Genomic DNA, 18,779 nt, shown 5'->3' with positions numbered 1-18,779 from the left:
GAAGTTTGTTTTATTTGTAAGCCAAGAAAGAAATTCAGCTCACCCATCATAGACATCTCAAATTCTTTACTCATCACATCTGCAAACTTTTTCACAAGAGCATGAGAGGAACCACCGAAAATGATATCATCCACATAAATCTGAACTATTAAAGTGTCATTTCCTTGCCTGAGGAGAAAAAGAGTTTTATCAACTGAACCCATTTTGAACCCGTTTTTAAGCAGAAAAGTTTTCAATCTAGCATACCAAGCACGAGGTGCTTGCTTCAAACCATATAAAGCCTTTTGCAACTTAAAAACACGATCAGGAAAATTGGGATGTTCAAAACCAGGCGGTTGTTTAACATAAACTTCTTCTTCTATAAAACCATTCAGAAAAGCACTTTTCACATCCATTTGATAAAGCTTATATCCACGTGAAGCAGCAAATGCAAGCAAAATGCGAATGGCTTCTAAACGAGCAACAGGAGCAAAAGTTTCACCATAATCAATACCCTCTTTTTGAGAAAAGCCCTGAGCAACCAGCCTAGCTTTATTTCTAACAACATGACCATCTTCCCCTTGTTTGTTCTTAAAGACCCATTTAGTTCCAATTGGTTTACAAGAAGGAGGAGGATCAACCAAAACCCAAACCTGATTCCGTGCAAAATTTTCTAACTCCTCATGCATGGCATTGACCCAGTTAGAATCAGATAAAGCATGTCCAACATCTCGGGGTTCAAAAGAGGCAACAAAGGCAGTATGCGCAAAGACACAATAATTTTTATTTTTCATACCTCTGTTCCTTGTCGTGCGTTCATCCAAATTACCTATTATGTTCTTGGCAGGATGACGATTTTGAATGTGTCGTGGTGCTGTACGTTTTGAAATCGCCTCCCCCTCAACTTCAGCCGGTACATGATCAACAGTCAATGAAGCTGTAGGCTTTGCTGTAGATGTACGTGTCGGCGATGGTCCATCCTCCAAAGTGGTGGAGGGCGCCTGCTCAGGCTGGGCGCCAGGCTCCCCCTGCATCGCAGGCTGGGCATCATCGTCATCGTCGTCGTCACATCCATCTTCCTCTTTCTCATCCTCAAAAATATCCTGCCCGATCTCGTCATCACCTGCACACTCAAAAGCAGAAGAAAAATAAGGCATTGTCTCGTCGAAGGTGACCTCACATGTCTCATCAATGCGGTTAGTACCAAGATTAAGCACACGGTATGCTCGCCCTTGCAAGGCATACCCCAAAAATAACCCATCGGAAGAACGTGATTCAAATTTATCCAAATTTCCCTTTTTCAATATAAAACACTTGCAGCCAAAAACTCGAAAGTGGAAAACTTTGGGAGGTCGACCAAATCTCAACTCATAAGATGTTTTTCCTAGAAAAGCTCTCAGAAAAATGCGATTAGCAACATAGCAAGCGGTGTTGATAGCCTCAGCCCAAAAACGTCTAGGAGTTTTATGTTCATCAAGCATTGTCCTAGCCATCTCAACAAGCGTACGATTTTTACGCTCAACAACACCGTTCTGGGGAGGAACGTAAGGTGAGGAAAACTGATGATCTAAACCTTGTTCTGAACAAAAAGCTTTCATGCGAGAATTCTTGAATTATGTACCGTTGTCACTGCGAATTGCTCTAACGGCATTATTTGACAACTCATTTTTTAGCTTTAGAACAAGATCATGAACATGTGAGAAAGCCTCATCCTTAGATTCCAAAAAGAACACCCACGAATATCGAGAAAAATCATCCACAACGACGAGCACATACCACTTCCCACCAGCAGACCGAACACGGGCTGGACCAACAGTGTCCATATGTAACAGTTCACCCGGTCGTCTCGTCATCACCTGAGTCACAGGTGCATGAGAAGCAGCAACCATTTTTCCATGTTTGCAGGGAGCACAAATCAAATCCTTTTCAAACTTGAGTTTCGGTAAACCATCAATTAAATCCAATGAACTCAAACGACAAAGCAAATCAAAGCTCAAGTGGCCCAACCGACGATGCCACTTCCAAATCAGGGGGGAACCATGAGCAACTAAACAGCGAGTTTCACCAAAAGATTTAGAAAAATCAGCTTTAAAAATCCGTCTAAAAGGAGAAATCTTGCAAACAAGGTTACCAGCAGAATCAAGAACACGTGAATTTCCTTTCTTAAAACGAACCTCAAAATCATCCTTAAGAAGTTGCGAAACAGACAGCAAATTATAATGCAAATTCTTTACCAATGCGACGTCCTTTAACATGTATTTATCTGTTACCTTGATGCAGCCATGCGCCATTACCTTACCTTGACTTTTATCCCCAAAAGTGATGTTTTCCTTTACGCTCGTGGGGGTGAGGCTGGAGAACCATTTATCATCTCCGGTCATGTGGCACGAACAGCCGGAGTCCATTATCCATATGTCCTCCTCGCCTCCAACCTGCAATCAACAACGAGAGCGAGGGTGAGCTAATGACTCAACACTGGGGTTAGGATAATGTAATGAAAACCAGTGCTGAGCCACTTGCTCAAAAGAAGCGTTAGCAAAATCAAAGTTCTCAAAAAAACGATGAGAACCACGAGGGGGAAAACGTGGTCTGTCATTCCGATGTTGTGCAAGAGCATGAGTACATGAGCGAAAACCAGAAGAGCGAACAAATGGCTCACGTCTCAAAACAGGACGATTATGAGTACCACGTACAGGGTACTGCTCACATCTAAAAACACGACGATCATGAGTACCACGTGTGGGGTACTGCTCACGTCGTTCAGCACGCATCCTCCGATAACAGAACTCATAAAGATGACCATCATGACTGCAAAAATCACAATGATAAAGCTTGTGTGCAGGAGCGAAAGAAGCCTCAGCATTAGAACTAGAAGCAACAAAAACAGGCTTAGCAAAATGATCACAAGAAGAACCATTTGGCTTAGTATTTTGTACACCCTTGAAGTGTTTTGGCTTAGGCACCCAAACCTGCTTTTTAGGAGCAGATCTAGATGTCTCAACTAGCAACCCATCAGAGGTGACACCTGAACCCTTCCTAGGAGGTGGTCCAGTATATTTAGCCAAAGGTGGATTCTTCTCATCAACAGGCGGTCCACTTTTTTCACCAAAAACATGTTTCAAGTCATAACCGGGACCAAAACGCTCACCCCGTTTAATTTGAGCAATAGCCATACCAATTTGAGGCTCACGAATAGAACACCAACCAAGAATAGTTCTCAAATGCTTATTTTCTTCTTCCAAATCAGCAAGTTTGGCCCTTAAATCATTATTTTCAACAACAAAATTAGGACAAGTTAGGCATGAAGGAAGAACCGGACAAGTGTGTTTTTCCAACTCAACAATATGTGATTTAGCAACATTTAATTCAGATCGTAAAGTTGGACAAATTAAACAAACCGGCAAATCAGGACAAGTGTGTTCTTCAAAAAATTTTACCCGACATAAAGCATTATCCAAGTCAACTTTCAGAAGCGGGCAAGAAACACAAGTACCAAGCAAATTCGACCGAGAACGAAGTTCATTTAGTTCAGCATAAAGTTTATCTCGATCATCAACAATGGAAGAATACTTGGTTTGCAATTTAGAAAGCGAAATCATATGAATTGAGCATTCTTCACATTCATCAGGTTCAGCAGGATTAGATGCAGCATTTTTTAGAGTAGCTAGTTCAGCACAAGTTTTATCATAATCAGTTTTAAGTTTAGCCAACACTTTATTTTGCTTATGAACAATTTTAGTTAAATTAGCTATTCTTTGTTCTGCAGAAGTATCTACCTCATCATCAGAAGTTTCATCGTTGCTGTCGGTTGATGCATCACCCTCCAAGGCCATAGTACATATCCCACCATTGATGCCGGCGTCAGTGATGAAGCAAAGTCCGTCTGTCTTCTTCTTGGGTGTCTCATCCTCGGAATCTGAATCACTGGAGTCTGACGAGCCACCTGAAACATATTGTCCAAGAGAAGATAACAAAACATTTGCAGCCTTAGCGACTTGCTTGTCAGAGTATTTTTGTCCGCCTTTCTTCCATTGCTTATCCTTCTTCTTCTTCCTCTCCCTGAACTTCTCCTGGCGCCTGGAGGAGTTATTGCCCTGCTCAAAAGATCTCTGCTTGTTTGGGCAATCAGCAGCAAAGTGTCCTCGCTCACCACAGTTGAAGCAGCCATCTGAACGTCTTCTATTACGCCTGTTGTCATACACACGCTTAAACTTGTTGGAGAGCAGTACAAGCTGATCATCATCTAGCACCTCCAACTCCTCATCTGCAACATGACACAAAGAAGACAAAGCAAAACTGGAAACATTTGGATTAGCATTAGTGTTAGTCTTATTTCCAGAAACCAAAGCCATTGGAACGTCAGAAGAAGAAGCAGCTGTGGGATTTTTCAATTTACGCTTAGAAACAATTTCGATCTCTTTTGATTTGAGCTTACTGTAAAGCTCATCAGTGGTGAGAGTCTCATAACCTACAGATTCAACGATCGCCTCAACTTTCATATCCCATTCATCATTAAGTGAATGTAATAATCTGAGAGCCCTAGCATGATCATCATAAGGCATATTGCTATTCATGGCCTTCATCTTATTAACAATCACTTGAAAACGTGCAAACATGTCATCAATAGACTCACTAGGCAATTGGCAAAAAGCATCAAACTCTTTTCGGTGAATCTCAAATTTTCGGTTTTTCACAGTGTTTGAGCCTTCATGATATTTTCTAAGTTTCTGCCAGATCTGATAAGCGAGATCTTCACTAGAAACCCGATCATATTCAGTTTTACAAATAGAAGCCTGTAAAATAGCAACAGCGCGATGATTTGTTTCAAGAAGCCCGATCTCAGCGACGTCAGTCGGTTCCTCAGCTGGAATCACATATGTGGCATTTTGTGTGATTTTCCATAGCTTCAGCGACTTGCCTTTGAGATAGTTGGTCATACGTGCCTTCCAGTAATCATAATCAGTCCCATCAAAAAACGGAGCGCGAACATCAAACTTTTCATTGGTCGCCATAGCTTTCAGCACCGATTAAGGTATAGAGAACCTAAACCGGCTCTGGTACCAATTGAAGGATCGAAACGGGCGACCAGAGGGGGGTGAATGGTCGCGGAAGCCAAAAATAATTTCTAACCCTTCCCCTAAACACAAAACCTGATTAAATCACGTTTTTCAAATCTGGCCAGAACTCTATGTACCTAGTAAACCTGATGTGGACGAAAATCCGTAACTCCGATCGACCTAAAAATTTGTCATATTAAACTAGATGAAATTACGAAACTAACCCAACTGGAATCACGTCAATCGGACTTACGGATCTTGAGATAAAAATAAAACAAGCAGACTATGTCAGATGCTGACGAGAATTGTAAAGAACCAATCGAGATGCACAAGATCAATCATTATAGATGAAAGATTAAATTGAGTAATTGAACTTACAAAAGTGCATCTAGCCTCCGTCCGAACATCCTCCCTCTCTTAATCGGAGAGATCAACAAAAACCTCTCACTAGAATTCAAACCCTAGGCTAGACCGGAGAGAGGAAAACTGAACCGTGGAACCCTGGGGCACGAGTACTGTTCACGGGTACTGTTCACGCGTGAATAGTAACTCGCCGAGAGTCCAAAAACGTTCAACCTTCTCAACCCTAGGTGCCACATATTTATATCTCCAAAGGGTGGCACGACCTATTTTCACATAACCCCCTACGCTAAATAAATCCAACGTAGGGGCGTAAATTCCAATTACGTCCTCCATGGCAAATTCCGTGATGTCCGCGATCCCTCCATCTCCGCGATGTGATCCTCGCGATGTCGCCGCACGACCATCCGAAATCGTATCGCGATCGCCAGAATTTTCCATCTTCGGCCAACGCCTGCCGCACGGGCGTCCCGGTACGATGCATGGCTTTGTGGCTCAACCAGCGAACCCCGGATTTTGTGGCATAATCCGGAAACCTCCCTCGACGTCCTCCCGCCATGTAGCCAGGTACAGTAGACGTACACCGCACGATCACCTGTCCCTCGAACGCAAGCCTCGATCCGCCCTTCTCCGCCCCCGCGGTTTTTCGGCGCGGCATCCTATCTTCGTTCTTCACTCGTCGCCGCATGTACCTTGTCTCCACCTGTCACCTGCAACCACAACCTGCCAAGAGACACGTCACACGCACACCGTGTTGTCAATCGCTCATCACCAAGGTGCTAGCCCACTGGCATCTCAGTTACCACTCTTCGTTTCAATAAAGTTGAACAGCAATATGATTTTCTTTCTTCCGACCAAGTTGCATATGTAAAATACAGGGACACCGCTGATTATAAGCTACTCCTACTTCATACAGTTAAAGGCTTAAAGATTTGGTGTTTAGAGTCAGTTTCAGAATCAATCTAAGGTTCTCCTTGGATTGTTAGATTGTTACATCGTCTAAATTAAACTCTGAATTGACAGATGGTGCCACTGCATATTTCCTATTCAAGAAACTTGCATTCTATCAGAAGAAGACCTGCATGCCACTGTGTCAAAGTTATTCCTTGACTTCTCGAGGAGCAAGACTAACAAGGACAAGCCTATAAAGGTAGAAATTGCATCATTTATCTTCGTTTAACCATTTTGTTAATGCGTAGTGGAGTCAAATTCATACTATTTTCTACTGCAATGTATTATGCAGCATTTGTATAGATATCCTTGCTATCAGGTCTCATACAATGATTCATGCATTGTGTAAGTTGTCTCCTACATTTTAATGCCAGGCTCTAAGTAGCACTTGCTCTATTACCTTCATTATTATGCATCAAAATTACTGCATTCTTTTGTTAATGATCGCAATTTCACTTTTGCACTTAAAGAGAATCACTAGCTGTAGTACACTCTGCACTGTCTCATGAAAACATTTTATACTAAATAAGTTTTGACATATTTTACAGTTTGCGGTTGCCTATAATAGAAGGGGAATCGATGAGACAGAGAAGAACAGTAATGAAGGTTCAAATCAGCAGGCTTTGGTGGACAGGGAGCAATGTTTCAAAGTGGTAGCTGCTGCTGTCAAATCCGTTGCTGAGAACTCAGTGGTTGATCTTAGATCTCCTGAGGTAACCTTGACCGACAATTGTAACAGCTTGCCAAGTTGCCGATTTGGACCTGTAGTTTTGCTAAAAAAAATGGGCCTATAGTGTTTTCCTTTTTTTTGGCTCAAAAAAATATAAAAAATAATTTTATTAACTTATATTTTAGAATTGTTTGCTTATCCTTTTAAAAAATGCATTTCCCTCTATTTCCCCCCTATATATGCTGCCCCACTAAACGTGCCACGAAATAACCAACTACTAGTTGATATGTAGTCATCATATGCCATCGAGTGTCATGTTATGCCCAACTGCTTTTTAATAAGCACTACAGTATAGGAAGTGAATTGATCACTCTCATGTCTCGACATAGTGAACAAATAGCCCGAACATGATAGGAACTAAGCCACTATTCTCACGTAGCCCTATCAGTACGACACCACACGACAGGTACGATAGCAACTGAACTAATCACTCTCGTGTCTCGCCAGAATGAACTAATAGTCCTAACATGATAGGAACTAAGCCGATATTCTCACTTGTCATCTGAGTGGACTAATGGGTCTAACATGATAAGAAGTCAACCAATAACTCTCGTCTCATCTTAGTGGACTTGTAGTATTGGTACGATAGCAACTGAACCTCCACTCCGATGTCTCGTCTGAGTGGGACTAACATGATGGTAGTTCGAGACTGCATACCAAGTTGTTGGTCATGCTGTGGCATTATCAGTACGACACCCCGACATCGTAGTATTTTCCTTTTTTGGCATTTATTTAAAAAATAATTTTCTCCACTCAAAAAAATTAAAAAATAATTTTATCAACTTACATTTTAGAATGGTTTCCTTATCCTTTAAAAAAGCATTTCCCTCTATTTTGCCCCTATATATATGCCACCGTAATAACCAACTACTTGTTGCTATGTAGTCATCCTATGCCACCGAGTGTCACGTCATGCCCAACTGCCTTTTAATAAGCACTATATGATAGGAAGTGAACCAATAGTCCTAACATGATAGGAACTAAGTCGCTATTGTCACGTGTCATCCGAGTGGGACTAACATGGTAGTAGGTGGACACGATCGGGCACTCGGTGGCATATGACATGGCACTCGATAGGACGAGACTGTAGGCGAAGTTGTTGGTCACGACGTGGCACTATCAGTACGACAACACGACATGTACCTACGAGTGAGACTACCAAGTTATTGGTTATGACATGGCAATATCAGTATGACACCACGACATGTACGTACTAGTGAGACATGATTGGACGACATGTACTACTAGCGAGACATGATTGGATGACGTGCCACTCAAGTTGCTAGATATAAATATTACAATGAACTAATTTGTCCTTGCAGCAAGTTCTTGTATGTTTGAAACAATATAAATATTTTTATTTGAAAAACTTAAATAGGTTTTCTTATCTACAATATTCATCATCCATATGACCATGATACAAATAGGTTTTAAAAAATTATAAATGCAGTTCAAATGTTGTATTTAAAAGTTTAAACAAAATTTGCAAGAATATGACCATGATACAAATATGTTTTCCAAAAATATATATGTGAGCAGGGGGTTCCAATCGATTGTAACTTACCACAAGAACAAGAAATTCCCTTTAGATTGCCTTCATCATAAAATTGACATTTGACATAGTACATCATGTCTCCTTTATCCTTCCTGCCAACAATATACTCACTCATATTATCGTCATCTAGAATGTCAATCGAAAAACACTTATTGGCTGCCTTTATGTTGAACTATTGGAGTGAACGATTTCATGGCTTCTATCTCAATAATTGAAGCATCTGGTTCTGTGCATGCCTCAGATTGCAATGCATCAGTGTCCAACTTTGCCTCATTTGTGCGTAGCCCTGAAAGGCAGTGCTCCACGTGCTTTACCATGTCAAGCAGTGTCATTTTACGATCTAGATGCATATGAAGCCAAGAGTTTAGGCTCTCACTCTGTTGGTTGCTCCTCAGTCCTAAGTAGCACTTACCAGCATTATACGAAGCACACCAGATTTTCCTCATATCAAACATCTGATACAACCATGACTCCTTATTTGTAACCTTATGCTTATCCAAAAATTCCTGCCATTTTCTCTCAATCTCTTTTATGGACTAACAATCATAAAGGAAACTCCTGAATTCATCCTTGACAACATCATTCTTAAGATTACGCACAATGTTCTACTCAATATGCCATATGCAGAGCCTATGCGATGAATTTGGCCACACCAACCTAATTGCTCTCTACATAGCAAGGTCTCCATCAGTGATCACGGAGACCTGATGCTTTTGAATCATGGCCTCAGAAAATGTACTCAGCAACCACACATATAACTCAATATTCTCATGAGAAATAATTCCACATCCAAAAATAAATGTGCTTCGATGGTGATTCACCCCCAACAAAAGGAACAAGGGGCAGGTTGTACCGATTAGTTTTGTAGGTGCTATCAAATACAACGACATCACCAAATGCTTCATAATCAAGCAGATATTGACTATCACACCAGAATAGTCCCTTTAGGTGTCCTTTCCCATCAACCATGTACTTGATAAAGAAATCAGGATCTATGTGCTGAAGTTCCATCAGATAACTGATGACTATTTGAGCGTCAACGGCAGCAATTGTCTCTGCCTTATAGCGATGGCAGAAATTATACAAGTCCCTTGTTGTACACCCAACCTTATCATACCCACCATACTTCATTTCCAAAATATCCATTATCCTATGTTTGCGGATCCTAGAACTCTCCATCTCCACAATCTTAGCTTTCTGCTCATCGCTGATTCTTCTATGTGAACGTAGCAGACAAGTAAGCTCTGCTAGCACCATCGGAAGGTTGTGTTCATCGATGAAATCCTTCACATACCACTGTCCTATGAACTGATCTCGTGCAATCACAAATTTAGCAAGGCATCTAAAAGCATCTAGGCCCCTAGTTGGGTTTTGGTAATTAATGGTAATACGTGATTACTGTGACTAACGTGTGTTTTGCAGAGGCAATTAAGTTAGGTCACTGTAATGGAGATCGATTGGGCTATCATGGGGGTCATGCCCCTACGATGGAAATCATTTTGGTTTTCAAAGGATGGACAACAAGGTTAAGGATGGACTAGTTCTAAGTGTCGTTTGGTGTTGAGGAGACACTTAGAGTAGTTTAGGACTTTGTTTTTTCTTTGGTCATACTATTAAGGGGGTATGGATGGGTAGCTTGACCTAGGTGAGTCTATTGAGTTAGGTGTGGTGCACACTTGCTAAATCTAGCACTAGGTAGCTCCTAAAAAGCCGTTAGATCCATTGGAGCAAACTTCATTCACGTATGATCGAGAGTTGGAAGTGAATGAAGGGTCAAATATTGACCGGACGCTGGTTCTGGAGTGATTGGACACTGGTGCAGAGTCCGGTCAGTTCATTTAATCAAGGTGAAATTGTCTAGACGTGATCGGACACTGAGAGGTGAGTGACCGGACACTGGGTGCTAGTGTCCGGTCGACTCCAGTAAGGTGCCAGAGAGAGAAAATCATGATCGAACGCTGTCCAGCGTCTGGTCACAACTTAAACACTGGATGCTCAGGGAGAACTGACTGGAGCGTCCGGTCAACATGACCGGAGCGTCCGGTCACCCCGCAGAGGCACATAACGGTTCGTTTTTCAACCAAGGTTATCAATACTTCCTCCATTCATGTGAGGGGGTACTTTTGCTCATTCCAATAGCTGAGAAACACCTTTGAGAGTGCCAAGAAGAGCAAGGTCCTAGTGAGGTGATTTAGATTTGAGAATCCCAAAGAGAGCCCTCATTAGTGAAATCAAGAGTAGCAAAGTGTGCATCCACCCTTCTCATTAGGCTTATCGTGGTCAAGTGAGAGTCCGTGCTTGTTACTCTTGGTGATCGCCATCACCTAGATGGCTTGGTGGTGATTGGAAGCTTGGTGATCATCCAGTGGAGCTTGTGGATGACCCAACTCAAGTTATGAGCGGTTGTGGGTGATTCACCGCAATGGAGTGTCAAAGAATCAACCCGTAGAGAGCACTTGATCCTTGCGTGGATCAAGGGAGAGCTACACCCTTGCACGGGTGCTCCAACGAGGACTAGTGGGGAGTGACGACTCTCCGATACCTTAGAAAAACATCGTCGCGTTCCTCCTTCTCTCTTTACTTTAAGCATTTACTTTGAGCAATTCAATTCTTGTCATTTACATTCATAGAACTGTCATGCTAGAGTAGGATTGGAACATAGGTTGCTAAACTTTTGTGTGGTAGATCAATAGAAACACTTTCTAGGCACAAGGGGTTAATTGGGCTAACCATAGGACTTAATTATTGCAAAGAATTTTAAAAGTAGCCCAATCCACTCCCCCCCTCTTGGGCATCTTGATCCTTTCAATTAGTATCGGAGCCTCGTGCTCACGTATTTAGGCTTAACCGCCTAGAGAAAGATATCTCACGGGGATGGTCCTCCTCCTATCTTTGAGGGGGATGATTTTCCATATTGGAAAATTCGCATGGAGGCGTATTTAGAAGCTCTAGATGTTGGAATACTTAGAGCCGCCTCACAAGGCTTCCCAAAACCTCGGGATGCTACACCTACAAGGCGATGAGGTGAATTACGAGAAATGAAATGCAAAGGCTTGAAACACCATCTTTAGAGGCCTTTGCAAAGATGTGTTTAACCAGGTGAGGAACCACAAGGACGCCCATGCACTATGGTCGTACGTTTATGCGCTCCATAAGGGAACAAAGAGTGAGCATGAGGAACGCTATCATCTTGTCATGAAAAAGCTTAACTCTTTTGAGATGCTTCCTAAAGAATGTGCTAATGAGATGTACTCATGTTTGAATGTTCTTGTAGAGGAAGTCAATGGGCTTGGACTCACTCAAACGCAACCATCCAATGTTGTAAGAAAAATCTTGAGTGTCCTCCCCATTGATAAATATGGGCATATTGTGATCGTGCTTCATCAAGGTGATCTTTCCACCGCTACACCAACATAAATCGTGGGAAAGATCAATGCTCATGAGATGTACATGCACATCACACCACAAGATGGCTCATCCTCTACTAAGAAGAAAGAAAAAGACTTAGCATTCAAATCTAGCCAAGAGAAGGGCAAAGCAAGGCTTAAGTATGAGAGCTCAAGTGATGTTGAAATTGATGATGCAAGTCTTGCTCTCATGGTGAGAAGAACCGCCAAGATGCTAAAGAAGCTCAACAAGAGTGGCATCAAGTTTGATGGCAAGAAGAAGAAGAAGTTCTTCACTAGCTCTAGAAGGAAGCCAATCTTCGAGATGGATTGCTACAATTATGGAGAACTTGGTCATCTAGCACACCAATGCACCAAGCCCAAGAAAGACAAGTTCAAGAACAAGTACAAGGGCAAGAAAGATGACTCAAGCAATGAAGAAGAAGATGAGAAGAAGAAAAACAAGCCATACAAGAAGAGAGATGGCAAGGACTTCCACAAGAAGAAGAAAAGTGGAAAGGCATACATCATCAGTGATTGGCTCACGGACATTGATTCATCTAGTGACTCATCCGATGATGAAAGTGACAATGAGAAGGTGGCCGCCATTGTTATTGACTCTTCATCATTTTCACCACCACCATCGACATCATCCTCTACATACCTATGCCTTATGGCCAAGGGTGATCGCAAGGTATCAAATGATAATAGTAGTGGTGATGAACATGCTAGCAATGATGATAGCGATAGTGATGATGATGAATATGAATCACCTTCTTATGATGATCTTGTTAAATTGCTAAATCAATACACTAATATCATTAGAAAGAGTAGAGCTAAGAATGAAAAACTAGAAGCTAAGAATAATTCTCTTTTAGCTAAATGTGATATAGCCGAAAAGACTAGTGTTGAGCTTAGAGAAGCAAATGATGCTATATCATCCAAACTCAAGGAGCTCAAATCTTATAAGAAAGAGCTTAAAGATAAACATGATAAACTTGAGAGGATACACAATGAGCTCATCACTAGCCACAACATGCTAAAAGAAGAATATACTACTCTTAAGATTAATTATGATAATCTTGTCATTGCTTAAGAATATTTGTCCAATGAGTCACATGATACTACTAACAATGTTGTTAAGATTGATATAGCTATATCATGTGATGATTTGATCATTGAGAGCATTGAGCAAAGTTCTAGTAGAAAGGTCAAGCAAGTGGTTACCGATAGTTATGATGAGTATGTCAAGCTCAAGAATGACAATGAAAATCTCAAGAAAGATCTTGAAGAGATCAAAAGCCACAACATTATTGTGCTAGAAACTCATGATCATGATGGTGATTTGATTCTTGAAAATGAGAAGCTCAAAGAAGAAAACAAGAAGCTCAAGGAAGAGAAAAACAATGATGTACTCAAAGAAGAGAACAAGAAGCTCAAGTTGGAGAAAGAGCATCTTAAGATTGGATTGAGCAAGTTCACAAGAGGCAAGCATCTTCAAAATGAGCTACTAATGAACACTGTCATGAAGATGGATAAAAGTGGCATTGGGTACTTGGCAAACTAAGAGAAGAAGGCTCAAGCTCAACAACAACACAAGTCAAAGCCAAAGCCAAAGCCAAAGAGATGTTTTGAGTGTGGACAAGAAGGTCACTTTGCCCATGAGTGCCAAACTCCACCACCACAACCCTTGCCCAAGCATGCTAGACCTTTTGCCTTCAATGCTCATTACATGCTTAGAAAAGATTCTAGTGGAAAGATGAAAGTCATATTCTTAGGACCTCCAAACAAGAATAGGCCTAAGAAAATTTGGGTAGCAAAGTCACTTGTTGAGAAGGTGAAGGGCCCTCAATAAGTTTGGGTTCCTAAAGCTTGATCTCTTGTGTGTAGCTGAACTACAAGACCGGTGAAAGTCATTGGGTTATTGATAGTGGTTGCACACAACATATGACCAGTGATCCTCGTATGTTCACCTCACTAAATGAAGAAGTAGATGGACAAGAAAGAATTACATTTGGAGATAATTCAAAGGGCAAGGTTAAAGGATTGGGTAAAGTGGCAATATTAAATGATCATTCTATCTCAAATGTGCTATATGTTGCTTCATTGAGCTTCAACTTGCTATTCGTTGGACAATTGTGTGATCTTAGCTTCCAATGCTTGTTTACCGAGAAGGAAGTTGTTGTATCTAAGAAGGATGATGATCAAGTGATATTCAAAGGATTTAGATACAACAACCTATATCTAGTGGACTTCACCTCCGAAGATGCTAATTTGAAGACTTGCCTATTCACCAAAACAACTTTTGGGTGGCTATGGCATAGAAGACTTGCTCATGTTGGGATGAGCTCACTCAAGAAGCTAATGAAGAATGATTTGGTGAGAGGGTTGAAGGATGTGAAGTTTGAGAAGGACAAGCTTTGTAGTGCATGTCAAGCTGGCAAGCAAGTTGCAAATACTCATCCAACAAAAGTTTTCATGTCAACCACAAGAGTGCTAGAACTCCTTCACATAGACTTATTTGGACCAACAACATACAAGAGTTTGGGAGGAAATCTTTATTGTCTTGTGATTATTGATGACTATTCAAGATACACATGGGTATTCTTCCTTCATGACAAATCTGAAGTTGCATCATGCTTCAAGAAGTTTGCCAAGAGAGCACAAAATGAATTTGAAGTGAAGCTCAAGAAGATTAGAAGTGACAATGGCAAAGAATTTGACAATACAAACATAGAAGCCTATTGTGATGAAGTTGGGATCAAGTATGAGGTCTCCGCAACTCCGCAACAAAATGGTGTAGTTGAGAGGAAGAACCAGACATTGATCACTCTTGCAAGAATAATGCTTGATGATTACAACACTCCCGAAGCTCTATGGGCGGAAGCTATCAACACCGCATGCTATGCATCCAACCACCTATTCCTTCAAAAGTTTCTTGGCAAGACACCTTATAAGTTGCTCAATGGGAAGAAGCCGGATGTCTCCTTCTTTAGGGTGTTTGATTGCAAATGCTACATCTACAAGAAGCGGCAACACCTAGGGAAGTTTCAAAGATGTTGTGATATTGGTTTTCTTGTTGGTTACTCATCAAAGTCCAAAGCATATAGAGTATTTAATCATGCCACTAGCTTGGTTGAAGAAACATATGATGTGGAATTTGATGAATCTAACGGCTCCTAAGGAGCACATGAGAATCTTAATGATGTAGGTGATGAACCAATGAGGGAGGCCATGAAGAATATTCTGGTTGGAGACATCAAGCCTATTGACGATGAAGATGATGTACAAGTGATCAATCCACCTTCTTCATCAAGTGTGCCACAAGATGGTGAAAAAGATGGGAGAGTAGAAAATGAAGACACTCATGTCTCTCATGAGCAAATGGTGATAGAAGCACATGATGTTGATGCTCCATAAGCCCCCCCTCAAGTGGTTGATAGAAGAAATTCACCTCTACTACAAGCTCATCCACAAGATCTCATCATAGGGAGACCATCAAAGGGAGTAATGACTCATTCTCAAAAGCTTGCTTTATTCATTGAACATCACTCTTTTGTCTCTTGTTTTGAGCCTACCAAGGTAGAAGAAGCTCTTCAAGATTAGGATTGGATCAATACCATGCATGAAGAGTTGAACAACTTCACCCGTAATGAAGTTTGGACTCTTGAAGAGCGACCAAAAGGTGCAAGAGTCATTGGAACAAAGTGAGTGTTCTACAACAAGCAAGATAATCAAGGCGTTGTTGTGAGGAACAAGGCAAGACTAGTTGCAAAGGGGTTCTCTCAAGTTGAAGGTTTAGATTTTGGAGAGACCTTTGCACCGGTTGCAAGACTAGAAGCCATCTATATCCTCCTTGCATATGCATCACATCATGACATGAAACTATATCAAATGAATATGAAAAGTGCATTTTTAAATGGCTTTATTAATAAACTAGTCTATGTTGATCAAACTCCCGGGTTTGAAGACCCTAGATATCCTAATCATGTTTATAGGTTGTCCAAGGCGTTATATGGACTTAAGCAAGCCCCAAGAGCTTGGTATGAGCGCCTTTGAGACTTCCTCATTGAGAAGGGCTTCACCATTGGGAAGGTCAACACCACACTCTTCACCAAGAAACTTGATGGGCATATCTTCATTTGCCAAGTGTATGTTGATGATATCATCTTTGGATCATCAAATGAAGATTCTTGCAAAGAGTTTGGTGAATTGATGTCGAAGGAGTTCAAGATGTCAATGATTGGAGAGCTTACATTCTTTCATGGTTTTCAAGTCAAGCAAATGAGAGAAGGGATTTTCATCTCTCAAGAGAAATATACAAATGATGTTCTCAAGAGATTCAAGATGGACGAATGTAAGCCAATCAAGACACCAATGCCAACTAATGGACATCTCGACCTAGATAAGGGAGGTAACATGGTTGATCAAACTCTCTATCACTCTATAATTGGTAGCTTGTTATATTTAACCGCATCTAGGCCTGACATTATGTTTAGTGTGTGTATGTGTGCTAGATTTCAAGCTAATTCTAAGGAAACTCATTTGATTGCCATTAAAAGAATCCTTAGGTATCTTAAGCACACACCAAGCATTGGTTTTTGGTATCCCAAAGGAGCTATATTTGAATTAGTTGGCTATTTCAATTCGGATTATACTGATTGCAAAGTTGATAGAAAAAGAACATCCGAAGGGTGCCATTTGCTCGGTAGATCACTTGTGTCTTGGTCCTTCAAGAAACAAAATAGTGTGGCTTTGTCCACCGCCGAAGCGGAATACATTGCCGCGGGTGCTTGTTGTGCACAAATTCTTTATATGAAACAAACTTTGCTAGACTATGGCGTAGTTCTAGAAAAAGTACCTCTTTTGTGCGACAATGAAAGTGCGGTAAAACTTGCAAATAATCCAGTTCAACACTCTCGCACCAAGCACATAGATATCCATCATCACTTTCTTAGAGATCATGTTGCAAAGAATGATATATCATTAGAAGGTGTAAGGACCGAGGATCAATTGGCAGATATCTTTGCTAAACCGCTAGATGAGGTGACTTTTTGTCGATTGCGGAATGAGCTCAATGTGCGTGATTTTAGTAACTTCACTAAAAAATGAGCATGTGTTGTCCCTTGCATTGCATTGTAAAATACAACATGTTTACTTTATGGTAATGCTCTTAGGGCTTGTCTAACATGGTTAAGATGACCGCTGAAAAGTGAGTGAAGAAGCTTAACCTTGGATCAAACTTGACAAGCAACTAGATTTACTTTCAAGTATTGCATTGCATATGCATGAATGTTGCGTTGTTGTTTATCTTCGATTGTCCTCTTATTGCCTATTTTCTTAAAAAGAATTATAGCCTAAGGAAAAATATTTTGAAAATTTTGAGGGTTTGAGAGAGGTCACTCACATTAGTCCCAATTGGTGTTTATTTGGATCTCATTGAAGTTGGGACTTGATTGGGAACAGGCAGCACGAAGAACTTTGAAGATTTGCTAAAAAAAAGAGTGACCGGACGCTGCACCGGACTCTGATGTACAGCATCCTATCAGTTCATAGGAGGTGAACCTACTGCGATGGAGTGACTGGACTCTGCTATTCAGCGTCTGGTCAGATGGTGGTTTAGCGTCCGGACGATCAAAGACGAAGGAGATAGGTTGCACCGAACTCTAGCTACGTCCGGTCAATGGTGATCGGATGTGTCCGGTCATGATTCCAAGGGTTTTGGACCTCTCTAGAATCGATCAGACTCTAGGTGGCAGCGTCCGGTCATTGCCACCGGAGCGTCCGGTCAGTTGAAATCATGCAGGTTCGGGACTTCTTCTCTGTTTCATTTTCTGTCTCATTGGGGGACTTCTTATAACCTAATCTACCATGCCGTTTGACCTAATCTTCATCCCGCACCACGCCGACATTGCCGCTACACCCTAGTTGCTGACTCAGTAAGCTCACCATGCTGCCTAGCTTGCTGCGCCGCCTAGCTTCTTAGTCGTGCCGCCGTGCTCCCGCGCCCTCTCCACCGTGCCCGTGCACAGCCGCTCCAGCATGCCGCCTCCAACCCACGCCATCCGCGCTCACACCTTCTTCATGTCGACATGCCCTACGCCAGCGTCGCTGCCGTGTCCTACACCAGCACCACCGTCGTGCCTTCACCAGAGCCACGCCACAGCACCAATCGCTCACAACTCAACAGCACCACTAGAGCCTTCTCTTGCACCTACTTCGCCGATCCAGTGCTCACTGCCTTGTCAGAATCCCAACCCTAGCCGATCTGGTGGTTCCCCAATTCGTTCCTCTTCTCATCGATTTGCCGGTTCGTCAGGTAGCAAGCCCTCATTTTCAATTTCGTATCTATTGCTTGCTTCTTAGGGTTTCATATCTCTAGATATGTTGTAATTATTTATAAATCCAATCTATTCTAATGTGCAGTGAGTCGGTGTTTTTGAGGTCTCATTGGTAGTTGTCAGTCAACTCGGGGCCAAGCTCGCGAGTATGGATCGAGGCCAAACCTCAGAAGCGATAGTTGGAAGTTGATCTTTGTCAGCGATAGTTATTCTTTTTAGATCCATCAAATGGCTCATGTCAAGAATGTTGGAGGAGGTCCCAGTGATGAGGATCCGAGACCCTTGTCTCACTAGCCTACAGATGCAAAAGGCAAGGCAATGAAGAAACTAGCAACAAAGAAGTGCAAATACCCTGATGCAGATACAGCGAGAGCAGCCATAGTTGCAGAGGCCATAGAGCGTGTAGAGAGAGGAGGTGCT

At 41.7% G+C, this 18,779-nt stretch overlaps 2 pseudogenes; one reads left to right on the top strand and one right to left on the bottom strand.

The window, feature by feature from the left end:
- Nucleotides 1-18,779, top strand: part of LOC136469521 (lysine histidine transporter 2-like) — a 52,578-nt pseudogene that overhangs the window by 27,202 nt on the left and 6,597 nt on the right.
- LOC136475418 (protein FAR1-RELATED SEQUENCE 5-like) lies at nucleotides 8,550-9,601 on the bottom strand (annotated as a pseudogene).

Source organism: Miscanthus floridulus, chromosome 8, assembly GCF_019320115.1.
Source record: "Miscanthus floridulus cultivar M001 chromosome 8, ASM1932011v1, whole genome shotgun sequence".
Classification (NCBI taxonomy): domain Eukaryota; kingdom Viridiplantae; phylum Streptophyta; class Magnoliopsida; order Poales; family Poaceae; genus Miscanthus; species Miscanthus floridulus.
This window is presented reverse-complemented; position numbering and strand designations above follow the sequence as displayed.